At 34.3% G+C, this 18,902-nt stretch overlaps 1 protein-coding gene and 1 long non-coding RNA gene across 2 annotated transcripts in view; one reads left to right on the forward strand and one right to left on the reverse strand.

The window, feature by feature from the left end:
• LOC105390486 (dopamine receptor 1) overlaps window positions 1-18,902 on the reverse strand; it is a 108,347-nt gene that overhangs the window by 44,447 nt on the left and 44,998 nt on the right. The window lies entirely within an intron of this gene.
• LOC125490626 lies at window positions 10,214-17,864 on the forward strand. Its single transcript, XR_007267797.1, has 3 exons — window positions 10,214-10,928; window positions 15,609-16,614; window positions 17,272-17,864. It is a non-coding gene; the product is annotated as an uncharacterized LOC125490626 (long non-coding RNA).

Genomic DNA, 18,902 nt, shown 5'->3' on the forward strand with positions numbered 1-18,902 from the left:
TAGTATCTACCTATCTATGTATTTGTGTAGATATAATTATCAGCTGTCCGATACCCATAACACAGGCTCTGCCTAGCTTGGGGTTGGATGACCGTGTGTGATAATGTCCCCACATATTTATTAAAATTTATTAAAATGTATTAATTATTATTAATACTACGGAACATATTCGAATCTCTGAATTCTAACCAATTGAAGCCTTAAGATAGTTAAGTTGGCTAATTCACATTCTTAACAAGATATTACTTTTTTGGTTATAACTTTGTCATTAATTAAGGCTCGACTTAGTGATATTTTACTAGGTCCGTTTAAATGAAATACAAAAATACAATGAGGTTTGTTATTTTTTTTATCTCTATCCTCCACGGGACAGGCATTAATGCCTAGTGTGGAGGTGAGTATATTATTATCACCATCTCTTGTATATTTTTAAAGGAAATAAACATTTTTACTTTAAATTTTACTTTAACTTGTATGTAGGTGAAAAGGTTATCTTTTTGACTTTCGATTAACTTTACAATTTATATTCACACCATACTTGACCATATTTAGCTTCCATTTTGAAACTTTCTTCATCTAATTATACCTAATACTTTTCTTTGTACACCAAATAAATACGTTTACACTGTATACTAATAACGAGATCTGTAAATAAAAAGACCAGCATTTTATTCCAAGTCTTATTTTCTTGACGTTTAAGCTGCTTATGCGAAAAGGAGAAGTTAGTTCGCTTGTTAAAATTTCAAAGACTCTGGGAGTTGCTTTATTTGGAAAAGTACATTTGCTGGCATGAACTGCGCCGTAGCATTTTAAATCTCATCGGTTATGTATAATGTACAGTAAGCCACGCATATATGTGACCTCCCTTTTTTTAACCGATTTTACTACGCAAGTATAGTAGATACTTTTAGCATCAGCAGTTCCACTGACAAAAGCACCAAATTAGTCCTAAACGGAAAAGGAAGTACATTAAACAGAGCATCAGGATATTATCAACTAAAAACGGAAATATTTTGTTCAAATTTTAAATAAAATATTTGAAAAAATCGGGTTCGTTTGGTATGGAGATGCTGGAGGTGGTAGAGCATCCCCATGCAAAGGGAGGATCCTCCGACCAGGCCGGGTGGTGTGGCCTGGCGGGCAGCTGCCCAACGGTTAGCGTTGGGGATTTCTATATATTGCAGCGTAGGTGAGAAACTTCGAATGCGCGATGTAGGATTTCATAGTAATTTGCGTAGTTCCCATACAACTTCTCTTTATTGAGTTCTGAGCGCCATCTGTTGATTTTCGTCTGAACTAGTGGCTAGGAGTCTGCCACATTTGGTGTGGGCATTTTGTGGTGGAACTTTTTCATTGCCCATGAGTATACAATTTTTATGCATGTAAAAGCTACAGAGTAACGTTAAGGAGTCTACACACCAAACCCGCCGACCCGCCGACACAGCCCGGCGGCTTGGTGTCGGCAAGCCAAACCCGCCAACCCGCCAACATGTGTCATGGGGCTGTGTCGGTGAGTAAGTCGGCGGCAAGAAATCAGTACAACTTTTTTAGTTAGTGATTGCAGTGTGTACGAACGTGGAGTGTCGGCGGGCAACTGAGCGTGGGCGTACGCAAGTCGCCGGCCATGCCGCCGACTTGCACGCGCGGGTACGAGTAGCCGACATGATTCTTGAAACAAAGTCGCCGATACCAAGCCGCCGGGCTGTGTCGGCGGGTCGGCGGGTTTGGTGTGTAGACTCCTTTAGTTTGCAGAAAAGCTACCAAATACGTTCACAACCGTCAGGATTTTCACAATGAACAAGACAAGTGTGTAAAGAGATCCACTGAAACCGTTGTGAAGAATGCATATATGTATTCTTTCTGATAACGTTACAATGGTTTTGAATGCACTTGTGCATCCTGAGCAACGTTCAAAGCAAACTATCGTAGCGTTAACACAAATGTTCATATTTCTGAAGAGCAATATAACTTTTCTACTTTATACGCATGTCTACCTCTACCTATTAGGGTAAGTTAGCATTTAATGGATAAGCTGTATACATATACTTTTTGTTATAACAAAACAAAATAGTATTTTTTTCTTGTTGTACATTCTAAAAGAGAATAAATTATTTCTACCTTTCTTTCTCAAATAATTGTAATTCATATTAAACAAGAATATAGTATAAGGGTGCCTTTCCACTAGTTTCAAGTGGTATGCAGCAATGCTGCGATAATCAAACAGAAATAATATGTTTCAACGAGCGAAATCATCACAGCCCATCAAGTCCCCACTGCTGGGGCATCGGTCTCCTTCTAATGAAGAAAGGGTTTAGGCCAAGTCCATCGCGCCGGCCCAGTGCGGATTGGTAGACCCACCACACCAGTTGTCAAGCCGACTATAAGATGATTTCAAGCTGACCGAAGGCCTCTGACTAGGCTTTACGACTGCTTCCAAAACAGCACTTGAGACTCATAGTCTATCGTGCGCGTTTGAAGCACTGAAGTGTCCAGAAAACGTCCACTTGAAATCGGTTGACAACAAATGAGTGACGCATCCATGGTGTTGCTTAACTTCACGTTCAGTTACGATCAGTTACGATCACCGAAGCTAGCTCGACTACGGACGCTTCACCAGCGCAATGCTACATGCATTTATATATAAATACATATGCACTCACGACTGTAATCCCCGAGGGGGTAGGCAGAGGTGGCTCACAAGCGAGCCCCCCATTTTTCACAGCACATTTTGTACTCACGTGATAGGTTGCGAACCATATGCATTTATAATGTGAACCAATGGAAATTGGTGGATGTCTAACGCATTCATAGCTTCTACGTAGTATTCATAGTACATATTTGGTGGAAAAACACCTTAACAGTACAATGTTATAAGATTGCAATGAATAAAAGTTTCCAGTTAAGTTAATAATTTTTCGATCAAAATGCAATATTGGGGCGGAAATTGATAATATTTGAGCAAAAAGGCATTCCCTGTAGTCTCGTTTTAAATGAAATATTACAAAAATCCATGAAAAGTATTTTTATCTTCATACCAACTGCTTTCCGTAATCTTTTTAAATAAAAAGTAAATTGCCAATATCTCGCTACGCTATTACATCAAGGATTTTCTAAATTTGAAAATGATCCCATCAGCTTTTCTCCTTGTACATAGCTAATAATTACGTAAAAATGTTCTTGGAAAAATATGATACTTGTAGATTAACCTGGGGCCTCCAGCCGCTTACAATTATTGGCCATTTATCGTGGCAACAATGAATAAAGATTATTATATAGATATTATTGCACAAGTTGATTCTCAAGGAGTCATTCTGTATCACTTTTATTCCACAACTTTTTCTAAATTTGGAAAAAAACACATCTTTGTCACTCAGGAATCATAAATTACTCACTCCTACTTCAATTTGGCCAATCATATCGCTGCATTCCCCACTCAAGGAATCCAGATCTGCTTAAATTAGAGTTGTCTATTGTGGTGTGATATTCACAATTACTCGGTAAAAAATACAAGTTTTTATGCCATAAAATGTAACGTGTAAAATTTTAAAAATATAAATAAATATAAACACTCACACCTTGTACTAATGTACTCCCTTGCGGGGTATGCAGAGGTGCATTGCTGAACCCACTTTTCGCCAGTGTTTATGTTAGTCCCAATGTAATAGGGGGCGGGCCTATTGCCATTTTGCGGGCACATCCAAGACCCCAGAACAAATATCTGTGTTTAAACAAATATCTGCCCCAGCCGAGAATCGAACACGGGACCTTCGGCTCAGTAGTCAGGGTCACTAACCACTACGCCATTCGGTCGTGTAAAATATTACCTAATCATATAACCCTGCTATTTATCAGTGTGGTGTTAAATAGATACCCACCCTGAGGCTACATTTAAAAAAGCGTCTGGAAATATGAGGTAATCCGTAAATCCCTCCCATCACGGTTATTAACTTAATATACGAAGTAGAATGATGAGTTTTCCGTTTTTTTTACTATGGAAACATTAATTTTTGTGCCAACTCTCGTTAAATTTAATGTCTTGAAATTATATTGCAGTGGTTTATGAGATGTCGCACCGAATGATTTAAAATGACCACTCTTTCTTATGTTGACATTGGAAAACTTTTTATAAAGGAGAAAACAAGAAATTGCTGCTCCTGTTAATATGTAAGTTGACTGATAGAAGATGCTGTTAGCCATAAGTCCAGAAGGTATAGTAAGCGAAAAATAGGTGACTCAGATTGTCATTCTGAACAATTTTTGTGAAAAATGTTGCAGATTTCTAAATCCGTGATAAAAACTTTGAACACTGTGTTGTTTTTTTTTGTAAATTTTTAAATTAGTAGAATAAAAGTTATTTAGAACGACCCCCCTCTCTTTTAATGTATAGAAAACAAGCTAACTAACTCACAAACATTGTCTTTTTACCTGCCTAATTGCAAACAAAGTCACTGTGTTGAAAAGTTTCCAATCGATGCTAGTCCGGATATAATTCCGTATTATACCAAAATAGCCGCCCCCCCCGACCCCTTGTTCTAACACACCTGTGAGTCCGAAAGGGGGGGGGGGGGGGATCCTGGACCCACTCGTATGGAAAGGTTTTCCGTTTCGTCAGGTTTCTCACCCTGCCACACATAGCCGCTTTGAACGTATTTTATACAGCGACGGAACGACGATAACTGCGGATTGAGTGTGCATACCGCCTTTTCGACAAGAATTTTGAAGTGAATTGAATATTTTGAATAGTCTGTACTTGAGAAATGTACAATAATAAATACACTTTTTAAGATTGCCTGAAGTTTTATATGTATGCTGTTGGTCTTCCTTAATAGTATAGTACTTATTAGTAATTTAGACGACCGAATGGCGTAGTTGTTAGTGACCCTGACCCGGTCCCGGGTTCGATTCCCGGCTGTGGCAGATATTTGTTTAAACACAGATATTTGTTCTCGGGTCTTGGATGTGCCCGTAAAATGGCAATAGGCCCGCCCTCTATTACATTGGGACTAACATAACACTCTGGCGAAAAGTGGGTGCAGCAATGCACCTCTACCTACCCCGCAAGGGAGTACATTAGTACAAGGCGTGAGTGCGTGTATTTTTTTTTTTAGTAATTATAGTAACTGTGCATTTATTTCCAAAGCTTTCTATCCATTTTGAAATTAAATAACCAACGTTTCTGCGGTATTGCTCACAACATCAAACTGTGTAGTTTATAATTGTTGTGAATTTCATGGTTTATTCAGTATTCAGTGGTTTCACGATTGAACGTGATTCTTGCAAAATTTTCGGGATACCTGCCTGTTTGAATGATGAATAACCTAACCGAACGTTAGGTAAAAGCCCCCGACAATCAACACTAAAATTCGCATAACTTTTGAACGGCTAAGGGTGGATTCGTCCAAACATCACGTTACACGAGAATAACTATACCGGGATTAAAATTATACGCGAGTAAATATCTAGGATAAGTACATTTGCATTCTACCAAGTTATACCATGATTAAATTGAATGAACGAGGAACGAAACTGTAATGCAACTAAAATAAAAATAGCTGCGTTTCAAAGCATGCAATAGAAATGACATGCCAACTTAGTTTGAATGGATTATAAAAGTATGAAATTGTTTATGTTTTAATATTTTATTCGCTGTTGTTATTCTGAGACTTTGCCTTTTAACGTACTTTCGTTTATGTTTTGACAGATGTGTTTATATGTCATTATGACGGTTTTCTAATCAGCTGATGTGCTGCCGCCATTACAAAATTACTCTCGGATAAGTTCGTTACACGGTCAATTTTGGCGGTATAACATTTTATTCTTGGGATAAGCTAGTTATCTTGGTTTCAGGTTTGGTAGAATGCAAAATCTGCTTACTCGCGAGTAACTGGTACTTTACTCGTGAGTAAAAAGTTACTCGACGTTGGCCGAATCCGCCCTAAGCCGTTTTTTATTATCTTTTGCTGACAGTTACCTGTGACAGTTACAGTGACTGATAAGACTACCACGGCCACAAGATGACTCATGATAAATAAATTCTATGAGACCTAACACCCTTAGATTCACAAAAATCTAAATACTAATATATTCTATAACATGCGCTTAAATGGCAACATAAATAAATACAAAACGTTCATTTCTTACCGTAGTAAATTAAAAAAAGTTAACACATAACACTTTTGCACCCTCTTCGCTTTTAAACAACTCGGTCAATAAAGTACACGAAACAAAAAATAACTCTGTTAAGACAAAACACTAACTTTGACCATATTTTATTATGGACATTTACCAACCGGACCCTCCGTGGGTAGGCACCGCCATCAATCATTGTGATAGCGTTTCTGGGAAATGCGAATGAGGGAATAAGGACGTCTCTGGACATCATGTCTTAAAAAAACATAAAAAGAAAACATATACATGCCTCCAACACATGTGTGCTCACGACTGTAATTTCCGAATGGATAATCAAAGGTGACTCGCATGCGAATCACCTGCTTTTCGCTGTACATTTGTCGCTGCACATCTGTCGCTGTCATAGGTCGTGAGCCGTATCGCCGTTTTTAAATGAGTAAGTACTTACAATGCACTTCTCTCACGATATTTTGCTTCACCGTTAGAGTGATACACGTAAATTATATTTATATGCAATGCAGTCCTATTTCTATAGAATACATTTAATTCAAACCATTATTTGAACCCACAGCCTTTCTAACAAGAGGACTAGTCTGTTACGGCACCGCGACCGAATTTTGTATCGATCGTCAAAATTCACCTTAAAATATAGTTAAACAAACTCGACATAAAATTGAGACGCAGGACCGTAGCGGGTGAGCCAATATTGGACCTTCTGATTTCATAACGAGCTAAACATGGTAACACAATTATGAACATCATTTTAACAGTGGTTGTCGGCGTGTGCTTCGAAATTCCCATTTTAGAGAGTGTTTTGGTGTTATCAATCTTAAAATTTAAGGATTGCTTCAAAAAGAGACAAATTCCGACGACCGAATGGTGTAGTGGCTAGTGACCCTGACTGCTATGCCGAAGGTCCCGGGTTCGATTCCCGGCTGGGGCAAAATTTGTTTAAAGACAGATATTTGTACTCGGGTCTTGGGTGTTGATATTTATATTTAGGATTGTATCTATATATGTATATTTGTGTAGATATATCAGCTGTCCGACACCCATAACACAGGTTATGACTAGCTTGGGGTCGGATACCCGTGTGTGAGATGTCTCCACATATTTATTTATTTATTTAATTATAAAAGTTGTTTTGAGTTTTTCTGTCTGTTTAAGCAACGCGACGTTGGTTTGTTTCATCAAAACTCCCCTCTCTTGATAGGAGCTGGGGGACTTACTCTTGAACCAACGAACGAAAACGAGATAGAGTCAAATAGAGTCTAATCTGATACTAATTAGTTCACCACCACTTTGTCGAATGCTAGTCTAGCTCTAGAGTTTTTATATCCCCAACACGCTAAGAATGAGAAAAAAAAACACTTTATTATTATCTCGAAAATTTTGTAGACAATACAGTATTGTTGTTAATTAAAAAAAAACAACGGCACATCTAAAAAGATGCTTATTTTTGCAACTTTCATTTCTTTACTTCAAATATTATTTTTCATGAACAAAAGAAAATGAAAAGAAAAACACCTTGTCATTCGTCTTAATGATCCATAAACTCTTGAATACGATAATTACTTTCATTAATCAAACATGCCTTGTTAAATATTTACAGATATACGATAAAAAATCGGTGGTTGTCCTTAGGCACAGAATAATAACTAAGGTACCTAAGGTATAGTGCCACAATCTTATCTGTTCCGGTGGCGACATCGCTGTGATCGAATCCAGTGTTGCTTTCGATTAAATTTTGCCTATTTCTGGTTTAAACGACAATGCATTTCTGCTATTACCTATTGTAATAATTAGGTACATTCATAAGTATAGTACTATAGATAAATCAAAATATAGGGTCGATAGTAAATGAAAGTGGATATAATATATCAAACGACATTTGATTCAGTGTAGTTCTGATTATGTTCTGCTTCTGATATAGGAGATTAAATCTAGATTACAATGGTATAGGTAATATATGTGGGTCGAGATAGATAGACTTAAAAAAAACAATTAATTAAGTATTATTATTATTTTTGAACACTTTATTTTACATTTTCTAAAGTAACAAGAAACAATAGCATACAATTAAAATAAATTCAGACAGTGTGCAAAGGCTAATACATCATCATCATCATCATCATCTTGACCCATCACGTCCCCACTGCTGGGGCACGGGTCTCCTTCCAAAGGCTAATTGCCAAAAAGCAATTTCTTTCAGCCAACTCTTGATTGGTTGGGAAAACAATGACATGTCATAAATCATCATTATTTCGTCTAAAATCGCTGCAGGTGCGCGAAATTCTTCTTGGTATACTGCCTAAGATTTAAAGTATCATGTCATGTCCTCACACCTGTAATCAAAGAAAAATAAAGATTATATAGGTACTTTTCATCACGAGTATCATCACGACTCATCCCGTCCCCACTGCTGGGGCACGGGCCTCTCTGGAAAATATTACTTACATAAAATTACATGGAGTATATGGGTAAAATTATTCGTCATATTTGGCAACACTAACCTGTAGCCGCTGCAACTCGTTCTTCCAATTTTTCAAACGGAATTAAAGGCGCCTGAATACGTTATTCGTCCTGCATAAAAGCCAGTATATATAGTACTACTTTTCTTGCCTTACATTACAGCGCTTTTGGCAGTATTTCACCCAGAAAATCACAAAACAAATTAAATAACAACAATTGAAATTGACAACTCAAATAACGCACAGAGTATGAAATGACGTTTGACAATGACTTTTCGTTAGTTGCACATTTTGACCACCGGAACAGATAAGATTGTGGCACTATAGCTCATTTATTTATTTATTAAGCTTCCATATTAATTGTAGTTTTTTAATGTATCCCACAAAACTGTTTATATACAGTTTGTCTGTGGGATCGGAGACTATTTATACAAAAAAAAAAGGTTTTAGGAATTGTTATACATGGGTAGAGAAGAGACCTACTGTTATGAAATGGAAAACTGACACCTGTATACATAGATTCCTACCAAACATTTTGGTCGTGTGCATGATTGTCATAATGTTCCTTTAATTTTTACGACTATTTATTCTGGTAGAAAGTGTATTTACCTACTCGTAAAATTGTATGAATTATAATACCATTCATGGCCATTGAAATATAAGCACAATGTCAAATTTAATTTCATACGCCTCAGCAGAAATGAGTTAGGGAGTACTTAATTACTAACATAATTAAATTCGGTAAAGGTTTTTAATATATTACAGCTTGAAAATGTTACTTAAATAGCGTTATATTAGGCATAACAGCATTATTCATATTGAAGGGTTTTTAATTTCGTTTTGTATTTCATAACGACGGTATACGGGTTTGTTAGCGTTTAAATTTACCAATGCTATTCTTTACTAATATCAAGCTACTTATTTCATCATAGGTCTGGCCGGATTACTCTAGGAGTTGTTCTTTAGTTCATTTAGTTTCTATATTGTCTGTGATTCGCATTGACTGGCCGGTCACTCGATTAATTCATTCATTCATTCAAGATGGCAGAAAAAAACAAGAATAACTTTTAAGGATTTCTGTTTGTTATTAGATTCCTTTTTGAATAGTTTGTGTTCCTTATAAAAGTATTTTACTTCAAACTTCCTCAGTGTCTTATTTTCAGCATCTTCTATAGTACCAAGCTAACATTTCAGAATTGAGATGAGTAAGTCTACGCCCACCGGTAAGTGACTTTATTTCTGTGCTTAGTTATGAAAATTGTTATCTATATAACAATATGCAGTTTCTATGATCACTGAAAATTAATTTACGTATCATTAACCACTATCTTAAGAAATTAATATCACGTAAAGTCCAAATAAGGTTATAAAAGGTAAAAACGCGATCATCACGCTATATTCGGCGAAAATTTTATCATTGTGATTAATTTCAATATCGAAAAGTGCAAAACACAGCTTTATAAGGTAGTTATGTATTAAAATCGTTGTCTTGCAAACAGCAACAGTGAATGCTGCAGTACTTTATTTGAAATATCGCGGCCTAAATGCAAAATGGAGAATTCGCAATTCCTCCCATTATTGTGAATTAGCAGTAGCAACTCAATCAATAATTAATAATCAAAAAGTTTATTTGCGTCTTTGATTCAATTGATCAAGTAATAACTGAATTCTAGCATGAACTGACGAAACCGTTTTATAGACACTGACTGGACTATGTAAAGAACCAAAAAAAAAAAAACTTAATATTGCGATGTAATATCCACCATGGAATGCCAACCGTCCTTTAGAGTATTGTACTCTATTACTCTATATCATTTAAGCGTGCTCTATAATCTATCTATCTATAACACTAATAGAGTACGCTAAAATACCCTTTTTTTTACACATTTTTACTATTCATATAATTAGGCAAAAACACATAATCAAAACCAAAAAAAAAAAAAAAAAGTCGACTATTTACTTTGGACGATCTTGAACGCAGCCACTAATGTCATTACAAACGTCAAATGTCACATGTGACATGTGACAGTTTTGAGGTTTGTTTTGTTTTGTTTGTGACTTTGCTTTTGTTTGTTTGGAATATCCATTCGTCATGACGTGATTGATAAACATGATAACGCCGATCAAGCATCCTGTACTGATAATAATAACGCAAGCACCCCATCTAAAAATTGAAAAGTTTTGACGAAGAAAAAGGACACAGAAGTACACACAACTTTGGGAAAATGAGTTTTCATGGCTAAGAAAAGACTCAGAAAGTGATACAAATGCAAAATCCATAATCTGTGGCGAAGTTTTCTCTCTATTCCATCAGCTGGAGTTGGACACGTACGTAAGAGCGTTTGATTTTTCTTCTGTATGCTATCTGTTGACGAAAATGTTTTGTGTGCGTGTATGCTTTTATTGGTGCCTTTAGTGAAGGTGCATGCATCATCTATTTTAGAACTTCTCAGATATATAATTTTATTTTACCCGCATGCTTACATTATTTTCTGTCATTTGTTTTCTTATTTTCGAATACATGATAAAACAAAAAAATACAACATATGAATTAAAACTATACATTGAATGCCTCACCATTGAGACAATAGATAAACAATACTCCAATATACCTATTAGTTATCATACCACCCAGGCCGTTCGACCTGGCTCGCAAACTGTAAAATTTTGTTGAACTTCTTTCTTTAGGAAATACTTTTAAGAGGAAAGATAAGGATGTCCTAATAATATCCTAACTAATATTATAAATGCGAAAGTAACTGTGTCTGTCTGTCTGTCTGTCTGTCTGTCTGTTACTCTTTCACGCCAAAACTACTGAACGGATTTGAATGAAATTTGGTATACATATGGTCTAGACCCTGAGAAAGAACATAGGCTACTTTTTATCCCGGAATTCCCACGGGAAAACTTTTTAAGGCGAAGCGAAGCTCGCGGGAACAGCTATAAGTAATATATATGAAAGTCAAATACAGAGATTAGTCGAGAACATTAAATTACCATTTAGTACCTATTTAATCATGACCTACAAACCTGTATTGCATTTTAATGTTACATTCATTTATTATTGTAAAGGTTTAGCATTACATTACTAACTTTCTTGCGTCAGAATATTATTGTGGATAGTAAGTACGTACCTGTATTTTAAACAAGTCAGGATATAAACAATGTCCAAAAGGATCAAATAGCACAGTCTATTCTGTGTAATCCATAGATATTCACGTCGCAACAGGCAGGTCAAATCAGAAGTATTAATTAATACTATTAGTAATATCCGCAAAATCCAAGACGTATAATGTATTTTTTCTTGCTTGGCGCGGATCTTGAGCGGCCTTGGAGTGTCTTTTTACTTGAATTAATTTAAAAACTAATTTATGAAATGAAACATAAATACACATGAAATGCATAGAATGAATGATTTCGTAATTAAACCATTTATTCAATTCTTTATTTGTGAACATAGGTAATGTATGAATAACAGGTGTTCAGCACAATATTGAGATCTCTCTGTTCTATCTGGTCACAGATGTACAAATCATGCACACATGCTATCTCCATAATTAAAACATTAGGTACAATAAATAATTACTTAATAAATTGTGTTAATACAAGTACAATAATGCCTCAATTAATAAATATCAATGTTGAATAACATTATTAATTTTATAATGTCATAGTGTATCATCAGTCAAATAATATTTATGTATAATAATGAGCATTTTCCTACTAGTAATTCATATAATTCCTTTTGAAACAAATCATAACATAAACTGTGGACTTCCACAGTACCTAATTGGGAATTTTATTGAAACTAATTTTGGACTCATACACAATATGTTTTTTTTCTTCATCAATGCTGTTTTTACGACGGAAAACTTACGTTATTAATATATTGTGAACTACCTTATTAACCTTTTAAGAATCTGGGAGACTTTGACAAACAGATTTGGATTTGTTTTACAAACAATGCAACTTCATATATGTATAAAGGTGGAAAAGTAAGTATTTTGGCTTTAGTTAATTAGTTTAATTGTATTTTTATTAATAAGGACACACAAAGATTGTTTACCTTTTGTGCTGAGTGAGAGTGAATGTACATGCAATCACCCATTTTATGACATATTGTTATCCATATTAGCTTCAATATGGGTCTTTTCCAACACCTTTAAGAAGGCTGGACGTCTCAGACAACTTTTAAATCTGATAACATTATTTCCGTAGTCTAAGAACATTAAGTATAAATACATGTTATTATTCTGTTGGTAAATACCACTAGATGCCTAAGTTTTGAATACTTTATTCATGATCTGCTAAATAAATATAAATAACCATAGGTATATTACAACTTTAATGTTTATAAAGTGTTATATTTTGTATTTTTAAGTACCTACCGCTTGGTTGAGATTTAAGGAAAAGTTGTTATCTCGTATCGGAGACTATGATAATGGAAATTATATGTACTTACTTAGAATTATAACTAATGTAACACCAACATAGTTGCAATGATAATAATAATATGTGGGGACATCTCACACACGGCCATCCGACCCCAAGCTAGGCAGAACCTGTGTTATGGGTGTCGGACAGCTGATGTATCTGCACGGGTACATGGATGGATGGATACTAAATATAAATATATATATAAAATATAATAATTTATATTATGATTATAAGCAATTTTAGAAAACAATATTTGTATTCCTTGACTTAGCAAAACCCTTCATCTTTATTAGATTAACTTAAACAGGATTATATCCCATGCATTATCATAATACTATCTTACAAATGTCTAACAACAAACAAATTGCGGAACCTGGAATATTCTCTCTCTTCTTTATTGGTTTTTCCATAACTTGGTAATACTAAAATATAAATAAAACTAACTACTGACCAGCTTCCATACATAGCAATGCTCAGTCTCACATTGATTTCAATCTAAAAGTGCTTACATTTTGTGAATTTTAAAACTTAAACTACAGTGTGAAAATTTCAATTATACTCTGTCCATTATATTATTGGTTTTTGGACAGTTGAAATCCCATACATTTTGATGACTACAAAGGAAAACTAACTTTACTTACCAGACATAAGGAAGCGTCATAAAAACAAAAACATAGTGGAAGCTTTATACCTAAGTCTCTACCTTGGTGTGAATCACATAACGTCAACAACACAGATATAAATAAAAACTATACTATAGGTACTATTTATTTAGTTATTAATTTATTTAAATAAGGAACACCACTACTGATTACATATACAGTCTAACTATAGTCATGGAAGTAAAGAGTGCAAATTTGTGAAGACTTTATGTCATTGCCTCTTGAATAGTTACAGTTAATTATATTAGGAATTAAAATAGCAATTGACTATATCTTTTAACGGATTGGTGCTTAGATGAAGGTAATGATCAATTTAATACGGTATTTTACAATTAGTTCAGATCAATTTCCGTTCAGGACATTATAAATAGACTGTAAAGCTCTTGCACAGTCAGTCATCACATCAGTTACTTTAAATATCCCTGTAGGAACTGCCAAGAACCCATCTCATACTATTTGGGCGTGCGCAGATAGCAGTAATGACAAAATATTTCAAATCTATTTTATTTCCTACATTTCAAATATATCGTTTATTTGTGAGGCCGCTGGCTAGCTGACGTAGAGGTTCAGAATTAATTATACATGATCTTACTTTGCTGGCTTTACCTACAAAAGGAGAAGTCAAACAAAGTGACATTATTCTATATATAATCAAATATTCTATATTCGAAACTCATAATAAGCCCATGTCCTCATAATAAGGCGAGGTTGACATAGTACCTACATACAAATTTCATTCCATTGGGCTTATCATATATAAATGATAACAATTCAATAAAACAAAAATTAAAAAAAATAAACACCCTTTACATAAAAATGTAGAAATGATGTGATGAAACCTACTTTCAAATACAATTAACCTAACAGTCCTCCACTATTCATAACAAGGTGAATGAAATACTCTAGATCAATCTGAAGACAATGACGGAAACAAAAAAAAACTATGAAGTACTTATAAAGAAATGTTTTTAGAAGTCTTTATTGTACTTATCTAAAATAAAAATAGTAGGTTAAATTAATGCACTATACTTTCTTTGAATATGCTGACATCGATGAAATTTATAATGAGGTAGGATATTTAATCCATATTTTGCACATATTAAAAAAAAATAGTATACAGTAGCGATAGCGGTCACCAAACTAAGCTTGGTCTGTATCTTGAGGTACCATTGGTATCTAAGTATTTTCTAGCTTTAATTATGCCGACACTGAAAAGGCTGTTAATTAAAGGTAGCTATAAGTACCTACTTGTATTTACCTCTACATATTTTTACCTACTTATGTGTGTTTATTTACTTACTGAATGCTTGATTGTAAACTCTTCTCATGGTATGCTAATTATTACCATGCACCATGTAATATGCACAAATATTGTCATGTTATGTAACTACTTACTGAGAACTTCATAGTTAAAACTGATAATTGAAATCTTTATACTGTTGATTTTACAACTCATATGCATACTAACTCTAATTATATTATATTCATTTGATAGAAAATTTAATACTTAAGATTCAGTCAATTTAAAATAATTAATATAAAATTCCACGAAACTTTAACTAATTATAATGTAATCATGTTACAATATAATAGGAATGTCATTACATCAACTAATTTATATATGAATAATTCATAATTAATTCGTGGCCACCGTAACACTTAACTTTTTGTCCGTGTCTCAAGCAATTGAAAACTTGTAATTGGCTAACTATCATTATTTCAAAATATTTGTTAATTTTCCTGTAAATAGATAAAAGTAATAAGAACGATTTATGATAAAAAGTACATAATATAATATTATACCGTACTTAACTAGGTACATTATTAAGCTGTGGATGTAACTCATTACTTGCGACTAATATGCAATTTATTTCTCACTTTCCTACTCTAATTCCTGTTCTTGTTTTAGGATAGGAATATTTACATATTGTATGATGAATATGATGATGATAAAGAAAACGATGATTTAAATATGAAGATATAATTGGAATAATCATAAAATGAGAATATGCATATAAAAATCTACATAATGAGAATGGCTGACTGGTCAGTATTGATCTATTAAATCAAGATCGTTAAAACACTTTAATATAATTACAAAGAAAAGGCTGATTTAATATGGAGACACAAGAATATAAGACATAAAATGAAAGGATTGGAATACCTACATTATGAGAATATGGAAAGAAAATACTTACATTTTATACACATAATACAAGAATGTATTGGAATATTAAGAGAATGGCTGTCTAAAGCTCTATTAAATCAAGATGGTTAACACACTTTAATAAAATTACAAAGAAAATGTTGATTCAATATGAAGACACAAGAATATTAGAATTTGAATACATTATGAGAACATGGAAAGAAACTTACATTTTATATACATATATTATGAGAATGGCTGTCTGAACAGTATTGTCCTAATAAATCAAAATGTTTAACACACTGTTGTTATTATAATAAATGATGATTTAAATATAAAAATACAAGAATATTATATATAAAATAGAAGAATTGGAATATATTTTGATACTAAGATACCTGCATTATAAATATATTATGAGAATGGATGACCGAACAGTATTGTTCCGATAAATGAAGTTGAATGATATGCTGAAGTGCAAGCGGTGCTCACACAAGGATGTGATTGGTATGCCGAAGCACAAGCGGTACTCACTGAATGATAATACACACACTTTAATATTGTTATAATAAAAGGTGAATGGTATGCCGAAGTGCAAGCGGTGCTCACACAGGGTTGTGAATGGTATGCCGAAGCACAAGCGGTGCTCACCTAATGATAATTAGTATATAGTGGCTGGTATGCCGAAGTGCAAGCGGTGCTCACACTGGGTTGTGAATGGTATGCCGAAGCACAAGCGGTACCCACTATACTATTTATCTGATAAAGAGTAAGTATGTTGTCCGAGTATATGTGGTTGGTATGCCGATGTGCAAGCGGTACTCACACTGGGTTGTGACTGGTATGCCGAAGCACAAGCGGTGCCCACAATACTAGTGACATTTTATATGTAAACTGAGCCTATATTTCTTATAATACTCTTATTAAGTATAATAATACTTTCTTTCACTTTAATGTTACTCAAAATAAATAAAGATTATGTTTAAATTTTAAAATTATATCAGAAACAAAATCATATCAATATTCAAATAATCACTATTTAATGTACCTACTCGTACGAATTAATTTGACTTATTCTGCTCCGAGGCCATTGTCCAGCAGTAGAACACTAATAAGGAGGCCATTGTCCAGCAGTAGAACACTAATAATAAGGCCATTGTCCAGCAGTAGAACAACAATAAGGAGGCCATTGTCCAGCAGTAGAACACTAATAATAAGGCCATTGTCCAGCAGTAGAACAACAATAAGGAGGCCATTGTCCAGCAGTAGAACACTAATAATAAGGCCATTGTCCAGCAGTAGAACAACAATAAGGAGGCCATTGTCCAGCAGTAGAACACTAATAAGGAGCGCACTGTCCAGCAGTAGAACAATAAACAAAAAAAAAAAAACAACTATTAATATATAATTTGTGTACCTATTTCAGATTCTGAGGAACAATGAACATACAGTGTAGCCGACCAAAAATTCACCTAGCAACGTTGCCGCGTAGCAGACCAGCGTCAGACCAACATTAAGTACATCAATACGAACAGCCGGAATATGGTTTACTAATTACTTATAGTCTCTTTGAGTTTTGTTTTTAATTATGATTGCTAAGTGCATTTAATATCACCGCATAGATATAATAACTTTATTAATTTTGCTAATTCATTCAGTTTGTTAACATACATTTAGAACTTGTTAGTTAGCGTTCGAATGGCCGACAGGGAATGGGGACATTCCCAATAACAGGACGGCCGACTGTTAGCGTTTAAATTTACCAATGCTATTCTTTACTAATATCAAGCTACTTATTTCATCATAGGTCTGGCCGGATTACTCTAGGAGTTGTTCTTTAGTTCATTTAGTTTCTATATTGTCTGTGATTCGCATTGACTGGCCGGTCACTCGATTAATTCATTCATTCATTCAAGATGGCAGAAAAAAACAAGAATAACTTTTAAGGATTTCTGTTTGTTATTAGATTCCTTTTTGAATAGTTTGTGTTCCTTATAAAAGTATTTTACTTCAAACTTCCTCAGTGTCTTATTTTCAGCATCTTCTATAGTACCAAGCTAACAGGTTCGTTATCGACGTGCATCAATAACAGCGCCGTATTTACGGCGAATCGCGATATAGTAACGTTTATCTACGTTGATAACAAACCCGTGGTGGAACCCACATATATAATGAGTTTATACAGGCTGTTGCAAAAAGGGTAAGCCGAAAGGGGGTGACTCAGGGGTTCTGAACAACTTTTGTTCACAAGTTTTGGAAATTCGCAAAAAAAATATCACCCCCTTTTGGCTTGGTATACCCTTTTTGCAACACCCTGTATACGTCCATAACGAACTCGTGTAGCGGCCGTATAGGATGTCATCTACTTCAATTTAATCCTTTTGCGTAATTTCCAGTAACAATAATACTACATTTCACGATCTTATTTTACTTTAAAGTTTTAAAAAATGGCATATATAACACAAGCTGTTCCCGCGCGCTTCGCTTCGCCTTAAAAAGTTTTTCCCGTGGGAATTCCGGGATATAAAGTAGCCTATGTTCTTTCCCAGAGTCTAGACCGTATGTATACCAAATTTCATTCAAATCCGTTCAGTAGTTTTGGCGTGAAAGAGTAACAGACAGACAGACAGACAGACAGACAGACAGACAGACATTATTAGTAAATAGTAAATTAGTAATATTAGTAATATTAGTAATATTCCTTCCTTAATTCCTTTTTCTGGCGTGTACCACAGGTAGTTAATGATATGTTGTGTGATTATAACGAAATAGACATTTTCACCAACAGTTTACCTTCAATATGCAACCGGTTGGCTCGTGGCTATTTTGTTTCTCAAACCCGTGTATTAGTTTAAGTTTTAGTTTAAAGTCTCTCAATTATAACCATTTTAAAATAAGTATTCTAAAGTATTCTTTAACTAATTTGTTAAATACCCGTTACGTACGTTAAATACGTTAATAATGTTTTACCTAAAGGTGGAAACTTGTTAGACCTATGTTATCTTTAGTTTATTTTTAGATTATTAGTTAGTTAAGTTTTCCTAAAAAAATAAAATA

This window comes from Plutella xylostella, chromosome 26 (assembly GCF_932276165.1).
Source record: "Plutella xylostella chromosome 26, ilPluXylo3.1, whole genome shotgun sequence".
Classification (NCBI taxonomy): domain Eukaryota; kingdom Metazoa; phylum Arthropoda; class Insecta; order Lepidoptera; family Plutellidae; genus Plutella; species Plutella xylostella.